The following is a 13,300-nucleotide window of genomic DNA, read 5'->3' as shown; positions in this document are numbered from 1 at the left end:
CTTTTTAAAAACATTTGCTGAGGTTATCTAAGAAACATTGTATTTAAATTAAAGCTCTTTTCTATAATAGTACGTGGACCGTAAATCGCTTTATAATTAGTACTGTCGTGGCCAGGAAGTCAGGATTCCTTGAAGTCCAATTTGGTAATGTCGTAACATGGAGAGCCATAGCTCTAATCTAAACCAAATATCAATATTGTACTACATCCCATCATCATCTGAAGACTGGCTTTCCTCGTCATTGCCTTTCTCTGCCGTAGCTTACTCCGTTAATTTAATTTAATTTTTTCAATTACTTTGCGGGAGAAGAGGCAACAAATCATTTATAAGTTGATACTAAGTAATAAAGCTTCCTTAAAAAGATGGAATATATGGTCCATAATGCGACAATTACTGGTGGGTTATTTTTGGCCATGAACTTCAGCTCCCTTTAGGATTCCCTAGAAATCTTTCTGTGCTGTTCTGTGCCACCTAGTTTTATAGAATACTATTCGTTGGCGGAATTTTTGCCTTTTTTAATCTGGGACTTATTTACTGGCGTTTCCGCCTTTTAATGAACTCTTCTGTTAGTAGTTAGGTCAAGTAGGCGAATCATCTTCATTTTTAAGCTTTCTCAATAGCGGGGCTGATTCGGTCTCAAGTAGCCGAATAGTCCTAATAGAATTTATTTGAACATTTGAAGTTGGTTGGAAACAAGAGCAAATACTTTTAAATTGAAGATGGCATCGGAAGCCTGATCTAAGCAACCGTAACCACCGGAAATAGAAACCACAATTTTACCAAAAACCATCAAGTGAGAAAAATCCATTCAGTGTATCGCTCAAATATTTAGCGTTCACCTTTAACGTAGCGAATGTTTTCATTTCAAAAGAAGAAGAAAGTAGATCAGTCTCCGATTTATTCGGTCTAGCTGAAGAGCTGACGAACATCTGTTCTTAACTTGGCTAAATTCTCGTTCCACCAGGATACGCTATATCCCGTCCGTCTTACTGGTACAGCTGGCCTAATATGGGTCTATGATTTTCCAGGGTCGTGGAATAATGAATATTATGCAGGCTTGCCTATTATTACTTTATTCCAATAAATTCTCTATTCCATACTCCCGCTGGAGGGAAGGACGGGGGAAACTCACCCCTTTTCCTCCGTCTCCCCTTAGATCTGCTGAAGGAAGTTCTCTTAACAAACCTAGTCCCAGCATAGAAAAAGGCATAAATCGGTGTTCAGTCGCTTCCCCGGGAAGAAAATCGAGCAATTCCTTGAAAAACAAAAACTGAAAATTAAAAATACTATTTGTAAGAAGACCCATTGTGAGTGGCGGGGGGAGGGATTCTCTCCAGACCCGGACTTTTCTCGGAGTTAGAAAAGAGAAACTAACAAAATTAGTTTGTTTTTTTTTCAGAAGGAACGCACAATTTTCACCCTCGGGTTTCCTCCCTGTGACACTATCTACAGCGTTCGGCAAAATTTCTTCATTTGCTCCTGGGGTTTGCTTCTATCTTTTGAAGATAAAGTTTCAAATACAGAATTGCGAAGACATTTTAGAGAATGAAACCTCAAAAGTGGCGAACCACACCGGCTCGTGTGATAGTCAAGAATATTTTGAATCTCAGTAACGTTTCAATATTTTCACGAGGAAACTGATTCTGATCTGAGTTCTTAATCCCCAATTACATCGCGGCAATTTTTTTACTTGACAGTAGACATCAATATGCTGCTTTTGATGGGAATCAAGAACAATTACCTGCTTTTTAAAGTGGGGAGATTATCTGGATCATTGAGAAGGTCAACGTAGGCGGTTTTGTCATAGCTTGTCCTGAGATTCGGATCCAAACAAAGAAGTTGTCGCTAAACGCCCATGAATTCTGCTTAATGATGAATACATGAAGCTCCTGGTGGGCTGTAGGAAGGAAGATAAATAGTGTAATCCTGTTGGCATGAGCTAATTATTAATATTAATAACACCCCACGAAGCCACAAAAAGAAAACATTTGGTGCAATCATCCCGAGTAATAGAAGCTACAACAACTGACGGGATAATCGAACATTCCTACTGCCTACCCTTTCCAAGTCGATGTCATCGATGAAGGGGAACAAATAGAATAGAGTCCTCTCTTTGTCGAAATAGACTGGTGGAGAGCAGAAAAAATCCCCACCACATTTCCAAGCATATTTCCGAAGCTGATTTTGATCCACCAAATATGTTGGGTAACATAATCAGCCTACTCGTAAACTGTCACACGGAATCTAGCGCTTTCTTCTTATACTGAGCCAACTACCAGAGTGTTAGTTGTAGAAAACCTCTGTGTTTCATCTGAAATTTTGGAAAGATTAATGTAGGTGGATAAATCGAAACTCCTAATAAGGATCATGTCGGTATTCACAGTTGTAAAACACCCTGCTCTGGCAAACTTAAAAGAAATTATTCTGGGAACAATTTGTACATTTTGTAAATTGAGAGATGAATTACGATTCTGGGGATTTCAACAAGGCTAAATAGGATTTGACAGATTGCGTCCCATATTGAGTGCGAAAAAGGGGTTTGGCTGTGGATAGTATAACACCAGGGCGGTAGAAAGAGAATTCCTGCCCGGAATTCTGTTATTAGAAGAAATTCACCTCCAAAAGATGTTGTTAGAATCGCAAAACCCTCAGGAGGAAGGCCGTTGAGTAGACGGTTTTAGGGGACAGTACAATGGGCCTAACAAAAGACCTGAATACGTGGAATTGCGACTCTCCAACTAAGCTAAACTAAACTAACTAGAAGCAATCCATTCACTCACCCATTTTTGAATTTCTCAACAGTTCTGGAACTGCTGGTCTGCTAAACGGTGTGCTATTGATCGGTGAAAATCTGCTAGAAGGATCTCTGGAGAATACGGTGGGTAGCGTAGAACCACTGATCCCGCGTCGTGTGGTTTGACGTTTCATTGAAGCAGCGACAGTTGGGCTGGCTCATTACGGCCTGGTGCTCAGCGGCGACATCCTCCAGTCTGGTAGGGTAATTCACAGATACACTAAACGGTCTGGGCGACATGCTCAAAGTCATCCTCCCCTGGGTTCCCAGTCATACGAATTAGCAGGGGATGAGCAAGTCGACGGATTGGACAGGCGGGTTTCCACTATTAACAGTCCCTCACCGGACACAGTCCGCCTCCTGTTGCTGACTGTCAAGCATACTCACCAAGACGATTTACAGACAGGAACTTTAGAAGACATAAATACTTTAGGTTGGATTTCTTGGTTGTGAACACTCTAGGTTTTACGAAAAGTGTATCCCTTAATACCTGGATAATTCCTTCTTCCAGACTACGGATACGCTGCCATTATATTTACTGTCTTTGAGCTAGAATTATTTCAATTCAGCTCTTGGAAATTGGAATTGGAAGTTTGTCTAGACAATTTTGATGTTAGACATTCACTGGATTATATTTTGGAACCCTTTTGCAATGGCGAAGTATCTTTCTCCTGTTCTAATTTTTTTAAGATCTTATTTGCCTCCATCGATCAATCATCCATAACCGATCAGGAGCAATTTATTCTAGTCCCCTCCTGGAAGTATAAAAACTCTCATTTCAGCCAATAACGTGGCCTTGGAGCTTTTTTGTCTATATCATTGCACCATGGTCCATGGCCATGCTCTTGGTATGCTCTCCACAGTGCAGCTCCTTCGTAGCCTAAAAGTTTAGGTACTAACGTTGGTTTGTGTTCTCCGTCGCATAATCCGTCAGTATTAATTCTATTCGAACGCTCGAAGTAGAAAATATGCTTTGTCTTGTTGAATTCGCACTTTGATATGTCAACTCGCGCAGAAAGAAAACTGATCTTGAATTTTCACCCAAATACATCTGCTGATGATAAATCTCTTGATTTACCCTCGCTGATAATGGATGAGTATTTGTCGTGAATACGTCTTAGCTTGAATCAATATAGATTTGTTCACGCTGCTACAGATAATACTACTACTCTACTGGCTCCCATGCTTCTGAGCTACCCAAAGCTTCTTCTGTTGGATTCAGAAATATTTCTCTTGGAGGCATTTCCTTATTTCCGACTGATGTACCTTGCAATGCTGACGAAGGCTAGATAGGTAGTTCCTGAATCTTCTTAAGAGCCTCTTTCTGCTATTATTAAAATAGTGCAGATACCAAATCCGAGCACGGTTGTCGGCAGACAGTAGAGCCTATTTCAGCTCTCAAAAACTGTTCCGCTCGAAACGTCCCACCATTGGGTCAAAGTTCTTACTGTATAAGTCAATTATCTTGCCAGTTCTCATGTATTCTCGGAGACCTGGTTCCTGAGCAAGAAAAGTTACGAACTCTTGGCCGCGTTCGAGAGATGTATGATCTAGTAGCCTGTATAGTGACGATATCACGACCGTCTGATCGTGGATAAAATTGAGCCCGTATGTGTGGGAATCATCCTGCCGCAAAGTCTATAAGGGCAATATCTACGGTAAAAAAATGAGAACGAAGCGTGACAGACCCTGCTTCTGATGAAGCGATGGCATAGATCAGAGCGCCAATCGACTTTTCTGGATATGGGCCTCGGCGCAAAAGCGGGATACCTGGAATTCATTGCTAAGACAGACCTACACCGGATGTCGGTTGTTGTGCCATTGATGATGATGGCTGAAACTCGCTGTCTCCTACTTCAGTTTTTTTGTTGTTGTTATATTCCCCTTTTTTTGTCGGTTGTAGTCTTTCCGTCAGGGCAATGTTGAACTTGGCGACGTAATGTCCTAGTTTTCAATGTTGCGGGGATGTGATTTCGTCTCATCCCTAGTTTCCGTGCGATACTGTATTCTTTTGTTTGTTGCTTTTGTCTTCTTCTTTTTCTCTTCTATAAGTATGCAAATCCGCGCACGGTTGTTGTCAGCCAACAGAGCCTATTTCAGCTTACACAGACTGTTCCGCTCGAAACGTCTCACCATAGGGTCAAAGCTCTTACTGTACAAGACTATGATCTTGCCAGTCCTCATGTATTCCTCGGAAACTTGGGTTCTTAGCAAGAAAAATTGCGAACTCTTGGCCGCGTTTGAGAGAAGAATCCTCCGAAGAATTTTTGGCCCCCTACATGAGGATGGACGATTCCGTAGCCTACACAATGACGAAATCTATGAGCGATACCATGACCGTCCGGTTGTAGATCAAATCCGGCTCAATAGGTTACGGTGGGCGGGTCACTTAATCCGTATGGATAAGGATGATCCCACCCGGAAAGTCTATAAGGGCAATATCTATGGTAGAAAAAGAAGACGAGGCAGACCCTGCCTAAGATGGAGCGATGGCGTGGGTCAGGACGCCAGACAGCTGTTAGGGATATCGAATTGGTGGACCTCGGCGCAAAACCGGGATGTCTGGAGTTCCTTATTAAGGTAAGCCTAGACCGGATACCGGTTGTTGCGCCGTTGATGATGATGATAAGTATGGAAAAATAAACGCTGCCCAGCAGAATATTCAAATTACAGTCCGATTCGATTGTTATCCCCTGCGATTGAGGTTTTTGACATGGTTCAAATTACAATAAACCAAACTGGGGTTGTCAAGAACTGCTGAACTACTGACGCTGCACGTTTAGTCTTGGAGAAACAACGTGAGAGGTGTGATTCTCACTATATTACAAACCTGGATCTAGAGAAGGGGTGTGCCACAAAAACTCATCTGGTATGCATATCGGGAATACCTAGTGCCAGAGGAACTCATGTGTTGGGAAAAATTGCGATATCGGGATCCGGAGAGTAAAGTTGAAACTGTAACAGGAATATAAAAGCCGCAGAGTTCTCTGTTTGTGTTCATAAAGAAACGTTCTCTTATTCTTCTTGTCACACGGAACATTCAATGTCTTGCGTCCTACACACTGCTCTAGAAATAGTCTCTTACAACAAAGTTGATCTGGAGCATCTTATTTCACAGCCAGCGTTCGTTCCGTTCGACCCATCAATGAACGCTTCAAATTCAAAACATATCGTAGTGTCGTTCGCCCTGTTGCCCTCTGTGGTTTTGAATGCTGACTGACTATCAAACGCAATGAATAGCGCCTCGCGGTAATGAAAACAACGAAGTTGTGTTGGATCAATGATGCAGTACTGTGGTATCACATTTGAAATGACGAAACCCACAATCTATATATGTTATTTCGGGAATTAGCTACTACCACGTCTTGAAATTTTGAAGTTTTTCTTATGCTGCTCTAATTAGGTATAAAAAAGACTGGATTCTGTTTTTTATTAACGGATAAGTCTCAATAAATTGCATATTTCCATTCCAAACACAAACCGTCACGTCATGTACTAAAAACATAATAAATTTTCAACGCTTTCATCATGTCGGAATCAAGTTCAAGTTCTCATTTCATTTTATCTAAAATTTATAATGACAAACTGCTTGCACATGGTATATTTAGACTCGTCTTCATTTCAACATGAATCCAAACAGAATTTGCCTTTCTATGAAAGTTCCTTTCTGCATATCTCATCTGATGAAAAGCGTCCGTCCATCCGAATTTTCTTTTAGTTTTTTTGAGTGCATTCACAGTGTTCAAAAACCCGACAATGTTCTAATGGTGAATGAACCAGAATGCATTTTATGATGTACAAGACTGAGAAATGATGCGTTTCTTCTTAAAAAATGACGATATGCTGAGGCGATGACGAAGACGAAGGGAAACCACCCATCAGCGTAGTCTTGTTTTCACTTTGTTGCTAGCATCGCGCTCCGGCTCCCTAGCCGCAGTGCATTCTGCTGCAGCTTGATAGTTGTCTATTTTCGTATATCGGCGAAGAATCAGTGGAACCAGAATGGTAGTGTATCCATCTATACAGGGTGCCTGATGGTGGTTGGATATCTAAGTATCTGCTCTTTTGTTCGTTAAGGGAGTTGCTAATAATACGCGGAAAGTTTATGCGGTCTAGATACTTCCCGCGCAAAAGAGAAAATCTAAGATTATCCAACCTAGATTTGCACTATCTACTAGCTCCATTTAGGTTTTCAAGATACTTTCTTTCATTTCCCTTCCATCCCCAACACCCTGCGTTTCAGTTTTCCCGACTACTATTCTGCTAGTAGTGCAAGCGAAGTACATATCGACCACTTGAAAATCGAGCATAGTCATTTCAATGTAACGCGAGCGCCGGGACCGAGACTCATCTTGGGACGAATGGATGCTCGAGATATCTTCGCTCGTAAACTGTAATCGGTCACTGACACCAAGAACATGAAAAGAATTACTTTTCGAAAATGTAGAGTGTCAAAGCGATTACAATAAAAAAATATCGAATTTTCAGAGAACCTAATTGCAATACCATCTTGCTCACTTTCCCAAAGCAATTCAAGTAAAAGCCCTCTCAGAAAAAAAAAAGATATCCAAAATAAGATACCGTAAATCATTAAAAGATACTTTGAAAGTCTTTACTATTACATAGCGATGTAACTGGTTTGCCTGTCACCCAATTTCAAATGGATATCAAAGAGGCCGGTTTGATAGAAGGAGAATGGCCGCGACGGAAGTCATCATCTTTCCGAACAAAGTTTCGAATTCTAAATCGCTATGACAGTCGCATAATTTCAGATACGAGCTATCAGTTTTAAATGCAAGATTGCAACTTCCCACGAACATTGGACTCATGAATGGTTTTAAAGCGGTTCCATTAGTGATTCGCTCAGCTTTAATGTTTTAGGGAGTGTGGAAGTCTGTGTTATCTAATTCCAATTCTTTGCGCATAAAATGGACTTTTGTCTCTGCTTTCCATTCGATTTTATAATCTGTGAATTGGGTATTTGTATAAAATAGATATAGATATGGAACTAAGTTGATGACTGATGGTATCTGCTTACCAACTGCATTGCTGGGAACTGAACCGATTTTCATAGTGAATGTAATATTTTGTCCGGAATAATGGGACAACGCAGGAAGCCTTCTAGCAATGTACTTTGTATTCCGACTTCTTAGGGTAGTGAACAGTTCGAAATTTTCCTAAAATAAAATGAAAAATCAGAAATCAACACTGAAAGCGTCATTTCGACATTTTGTCTACAATTGTGGTTCTCCTACTTTCAACAAACAACCTATAAGCGGATTATGAGATTCCACAGACGGTTTTTGTTTTCTAAGTTAATTGAGCTCTCTTAGTTGCACTTAAGCGAATGCATATGTGTACTTAGGCAGCTTTCATCGATGGCATTGGATTTTGACGACAGACGATGACGAAGACGTAATCACGAAGAGCCAATAGACTTAGCACCGTAGTTTGTCAAGTTTAATCTATTATTTGTTCTTGTGCAAAATTGTATAAGTCAGCAAGAAAAAGGATTTCACATTGGCAAGGGCTTTTGAAGGACGGGGCAGTAACTGATGGCATTGATATTGTGACATAAATGTGGAAGGTTAATTTATATTCCGACAGACGCTATGATACATTGGTTGTAGATTTATTGTCACGGTGAGGCGAAAAGCGATAATTGCGAGAATATTGCATTTTTAGAAATATTGACTTGGCTCTGTTGACCTGATGGCCTAAATCTAGTTGAAAAATGAAAATAAATCGAAATATCGGAAACTGGACGTTTCGAGTGCAAAAGTTTTGTGTTCATCTTGTATGAAGAATTTCCTGTGCATATTTTTCTAAAATGAAAAATATTCCTTGGTATATGTATCTCCAAACTTCAACAGCGCCGTTCATATGAGTTCACTTTATATAATGATGACTTCATACATTCATATGAAATACAAAATTTTGACCTTTTATAGCTATGTTAACAATGGTTGGATTTCCTTCAAACTTTCCAAAATTATATTATATTATTACTTATGAAGGTGTCAAATTTTTTTCTCAGGATGGTCTTAAGGGAGGTTTTTGGATAAATATCTGAAATATGGTAATATGCCATTATTAACTTTATTTGAGCAAATATAGGGAAGGGATGTATTTTGAGGCCTAGATTTCATGTAGATGCACCATTATGAACATTTTCAGATTTTTCCGTTGGATAGTTTATGAAAACGAGTCCTGGTAAATATTTTGAGCCCCTCACTCACCCACTATCAGTTTCGAAAAGTACTAATCGAGCCCTTTCATTTGATATCCCACACCGCACTATTCTGTGAAAAAATACACTTTCCTTTGGTGTGTATGAAAATTAAACTTTCGCATATATGGGGTTTCACAAAAACCTTGAAAAAATACCGAAATGTCTGAAACGACGAATTTTCAACTGAACTCCAACGTACTACTAATATCAGAGTATTCCCTACATGATGTATAAAGTATGATCATTTACTATCAGCTGAAAATTCTCAAATTCTTTTTTTTTCGACGAATCAGATATGGTGGAATCTTTCATTTTTGACGCTCGTAAATGGGTCGTAAATAGGGTCAAAATGGTTTGGAAATAACAATAGGGTAGTTCGTACATTTCTGATGTAAGAAAGGTAAGCTATCAGTGCTTTGCCAAGCAAAGCAAAAATGAGGACTGACAGTTTCGTCCATCAACTGATCAGACGCTGCCTCATCTCCTTCCCGGGAGCAGTGTAGTTACACATATTACCCTCTTTTATAATTATATATTCGCAAACACGACAAGGATGTGAATTTTACTCAGTCTGGCAAACGTTTGTTTTAGGTTTAACTGAGCTGAAACAGAACTAATTCTTTTTCGGAATTGAGGGAGTCCTGACTCAGCATCTCTGAACGAATTTATCAGTCCTCGTTTTTAAAGAACTAGGTGTTTTGCCAGAATGATGACGAATCCGTGGATAAAGTAATGGAAGATAGTTTCTCTCCAAGCCAAATGTTTAGATTGATTATTGCAGTGGTTTGATTGTCCATTCGATTATTTTGGGGAAATAAAATAGGATTGAAATAAGTTTGGATTGTTTTTTGAAATATGTCTTTCCATCTTTAATGAAATAGGCTTGCAAGAGGATGAATAAAGTGCTTCAGATCCATTCTTTAAGGACTATAGAGGGGATTTTGTCGACGCTAACTAACATTTTGTTCTTGATAATTGCGATCGTTGTCAGACTGATACTCTACATAAAAAAAGTGATCTGTTTTAGTAACTACTTTTGAAAATCATTGCAGGATGAACCTGGTATGTTAGTGTAAAAGTATACGAAGAACGAATTCGTTGACTCTAGCTTCGAAACTTTGGTTAGGAATTTATTTATTAACTGACATTAAGCACAGTAAAGCTCCGGTTTCTTGTTATCAGGAGGAGGAGAAAGCAAGAACCTAACTTATGTATAAAACTATTACAAAACGAAAAGTCTAAGGGACCAAGCTGTTGTGCGTTATAAGGTCGTTAAAGTCTTGGAATCGGAGAATGGAAATAGATTTCTAGCTCCACGAAGGGCACATTTTCAAGGTGCCCTTGTTGCGTTTATTATAAGATGGCAGGTGATGTTAGACATCAAAGGCGGAGCAATCAATCAGACCTGAGGAAAGTTTAAAGTGTGCCTAAATCCAGTTAAGTTCTACGCTGTTGTGGGAAGTCGAGGCGTGAGGTGTAGTCCATACAAGGAAAGTTTGTTTAAACGAGGAGGGAATTGGTGAATTTGCGTTGCATTTTTTCTAGGTGCAAGACAATCACAATTACGCGCGTCACGAGATAACGGAGCAGCACTAGAGAATGCTTCTCACGAAAAAAATGTGCCTAAATTCAGATAGGTTCTATGCTTTTGTAGGAAGCCGAGGCGGGAAAGATAGCCCATACGAGAAAAGTTTGTTTAAAAGAAGAAGGAATTCAAGAGAGCTAAGAAGCGGTGGATGGAGTCAAAATCAAAGGAGAAGCGAAATATAAAGCCCGACAAAAGGACAAGAGTAGAAAACAGTTTCTGTCATTTACCGCTAAATCCTTAGAGCAGCAACGGGCAAGAATGTTTAGGTTTGATTGAAAGGAGACACAGTCCGTAGGCGACGATATAGCGGGAAACGGCTTAAGGTCGCCGGCATGGAGCAAACAGGTACAAGTAAGCAGAGAGGGGGGGGGGGAGTAAAGGTTTTTGATAAAGAATAAAAATAAAAAACTTAGCTAGAATAGAGTCCTGCGGGACACCAGAGGAGGGGGAGAAGGAATGAGATCCATCAAAAAAGATTGAGCAGGATTGGTTGGAAAGCTAAGAAGCAAGCCATGGGACAAGTGATATGGGTACACTGAGAGAGGTGAGTTTGGACAGACTTGTGATTTACAGTGTCGAAAGCTTTAGTAAAGACAGTGTAGATAGTATTCACTTCCTCATCATCATCATCAATCGCGCAACAACCGGTATCCGGTCTAGGCCTGCCTTAATAAGGAACTCCAGACATCCCGGTTTTGCACCGAGGTCCACCAATTCGATATCCCTAAAAGCACTGATTGGTTAGAAGCCTTAATAGAATCTTGCTCCCATTTTTATGAAATATTGGAAGCCTACTATTGTCAGAAAGGTAGGTTGAGCTTTTCGAATGAGACTATCACTGGCATTTTCTCCATGATTGGCATACAACTAAAAGAGAGGTGCAATATTTTTTTCATCTAATATAACCATAAAGTGAAAGGTCTCGATTAGTACTTTTTGAAACAGGTGTTAGGTTTGGTTGCAAATGGGAGGAGTCCGGGGGCCCGAAAGGGGTCGATTACTTCAAGAACTCGCTCTCAAAAACCCAACCGAAAAATCTGAAAAAAAAGGTGGTGTTCCGCGCATATAGGATCTAGGCCCCGAAATACTCTCCTACTACAATAGTATATTCTGAAAATTTACTGCAAATCTCCTTTAAACTCGTCTTAGATGCATAAATATGTTTTGCAGTAATATATTTTTTAATATGAAGAAGCATATTGGAAAGTTTTGGGTAGAATCCTACTATTATTGACAAAGTTATAATAGGGTTGCTTGTTTCGCGTCAATTTACTACTCACTCGTCAAAATCTGAACAAAATTAAATTTGAGGAGTCGCTTGACTTGACTACAATAAATTACGTTAATATCAAAATTGTCGCAATGACGAACGGAAATGCAGAGTACGATCCAAGAGTCGTGATAGTTGAGAGTCTTTACGCTGGGCGAAATTCAAGGGAAATAAGTCGGTTTTTTGGATACGGATCATATACAGCATTATATCAAAGTGCAAGACCCAAACACAGTGCAAAGAAGGTTCATGTACCCCGGCGAGGAAGCTATACATGAAAGAACGTTCCTCGAGGACCCTGGAACCATAAAACGAACTGAAGAACTGATTGCAGAGGATCCAGGGTGTTCTGTTTGGAAAATAGCGACAATTGTGGGTGTGAGTGGTATGAAAATAGGTAGAACTATCAAGAAGACCTCTAAAACCATTCTTACACGATGAAAATAAGCCAGATGCTGTCTCAGGATGCCAGAATGAAGGGAGTGGCTTGCCGCCACCTGCTTATCTCGTCCTTGAAAAATGAAGCAGTGAGGGTGATGTCATGACGTTGCATTTTTTCCAAAAAGGAGAAACTGTGACCAAAGAAGTTTATTTGAGAATTCTAGAAAATGTTATCAAACGCTGGATTGCATCCGGAAGGCCATATTAGATGGTCCTCCTAGATACATGAGCTATTTGGTCCAAAATCGGCTTTCAGATAACGTGAGCATGTATTGTTTCAAAGAACTCTGTCTTCCCAGTATCCCTGATTTAAATTCCTTGGACTTTAACGTTTGGAGCGTAGTTGAAAGGAATACTAAGAAATCTCGGCATCCCAACGTCAACTTATTGATAGTCGCCATTGAAGCGACATTCGCGGAAATGGACTGAGATGTCTTGAAGAAGGCATGTAAGCTTTTCAGACCAAGGATGGAGGCTATCATTGCAAATGATGACAGATGGAATAAAAGTCATCTGTTATAGGTGCCCTGAGAATCATGTGGCACCACTTTTATAATTATTATTTTTTTAATACTAATAACTTGTTATTTTATTCATCCAGATTTCGGCGGCGCACCCTGTATATACAATACGAGCTGTATGTAATCGAAACCATAGTGTACCCAAATATGCTTACATAAAAAATCAACAAAACCTTTCATATCTGAGCTTCCGGTTCCCGACTTGCTCCCTTGCCTTAATTTCTTTTTAGAAAATTTGAGCCTGCAGACACTTTATGCATAACTGTTGTTCTATTTTCATTGGTGCCTTAGTAGTTGCCCTTTCCTTTCAAATATGCATTTCGAGAAGATAAAAGAAAAGATACTAATTGTATCTATTGTGCGAGAATCGAGTTAGATACTTTCTCAAGCTTTTGGTACTTCTCAGGCACAAATTTCCCGATGTTTCCTCCCCCTTTGTATGTAAGATATCTCT

General features: G+C 39.8%; 1 protein-coding gene across 1 annotated transcript in view; it reads left to right on the top strand.

The window, feature by feature from the left end:
* LOC119647494 (formin-like protein) overlaps positions 1 to 13,300 on the top strand; it is a 183,217-nt gene that overhangs the window by 78,827 nt on the left and 91,090 nt on the right. The window lies entirely within an intron of this gene.

The sequence above is a fragment of the Hermetia illucens genome, chromosome 2 (genome assembly GCF_905115235.1).
Source record: "Hermetia illucens chromosome 2, iHerIll2.2.curated.20191125, whole genome shotgun sequence".
Taxonomy (NCBI): domain Eukaryota; kingdom Metazoa; phylum Arthropoda; class Insecta; order Diptera; family Stratiomyidae; genus Hermetia; species Hermetia illucens.
The sequence above is the reverse complement of the archived record's forward strand: the minus strand, read 5'-3'. Positions and strand labels throughout refer to the sequence as shown.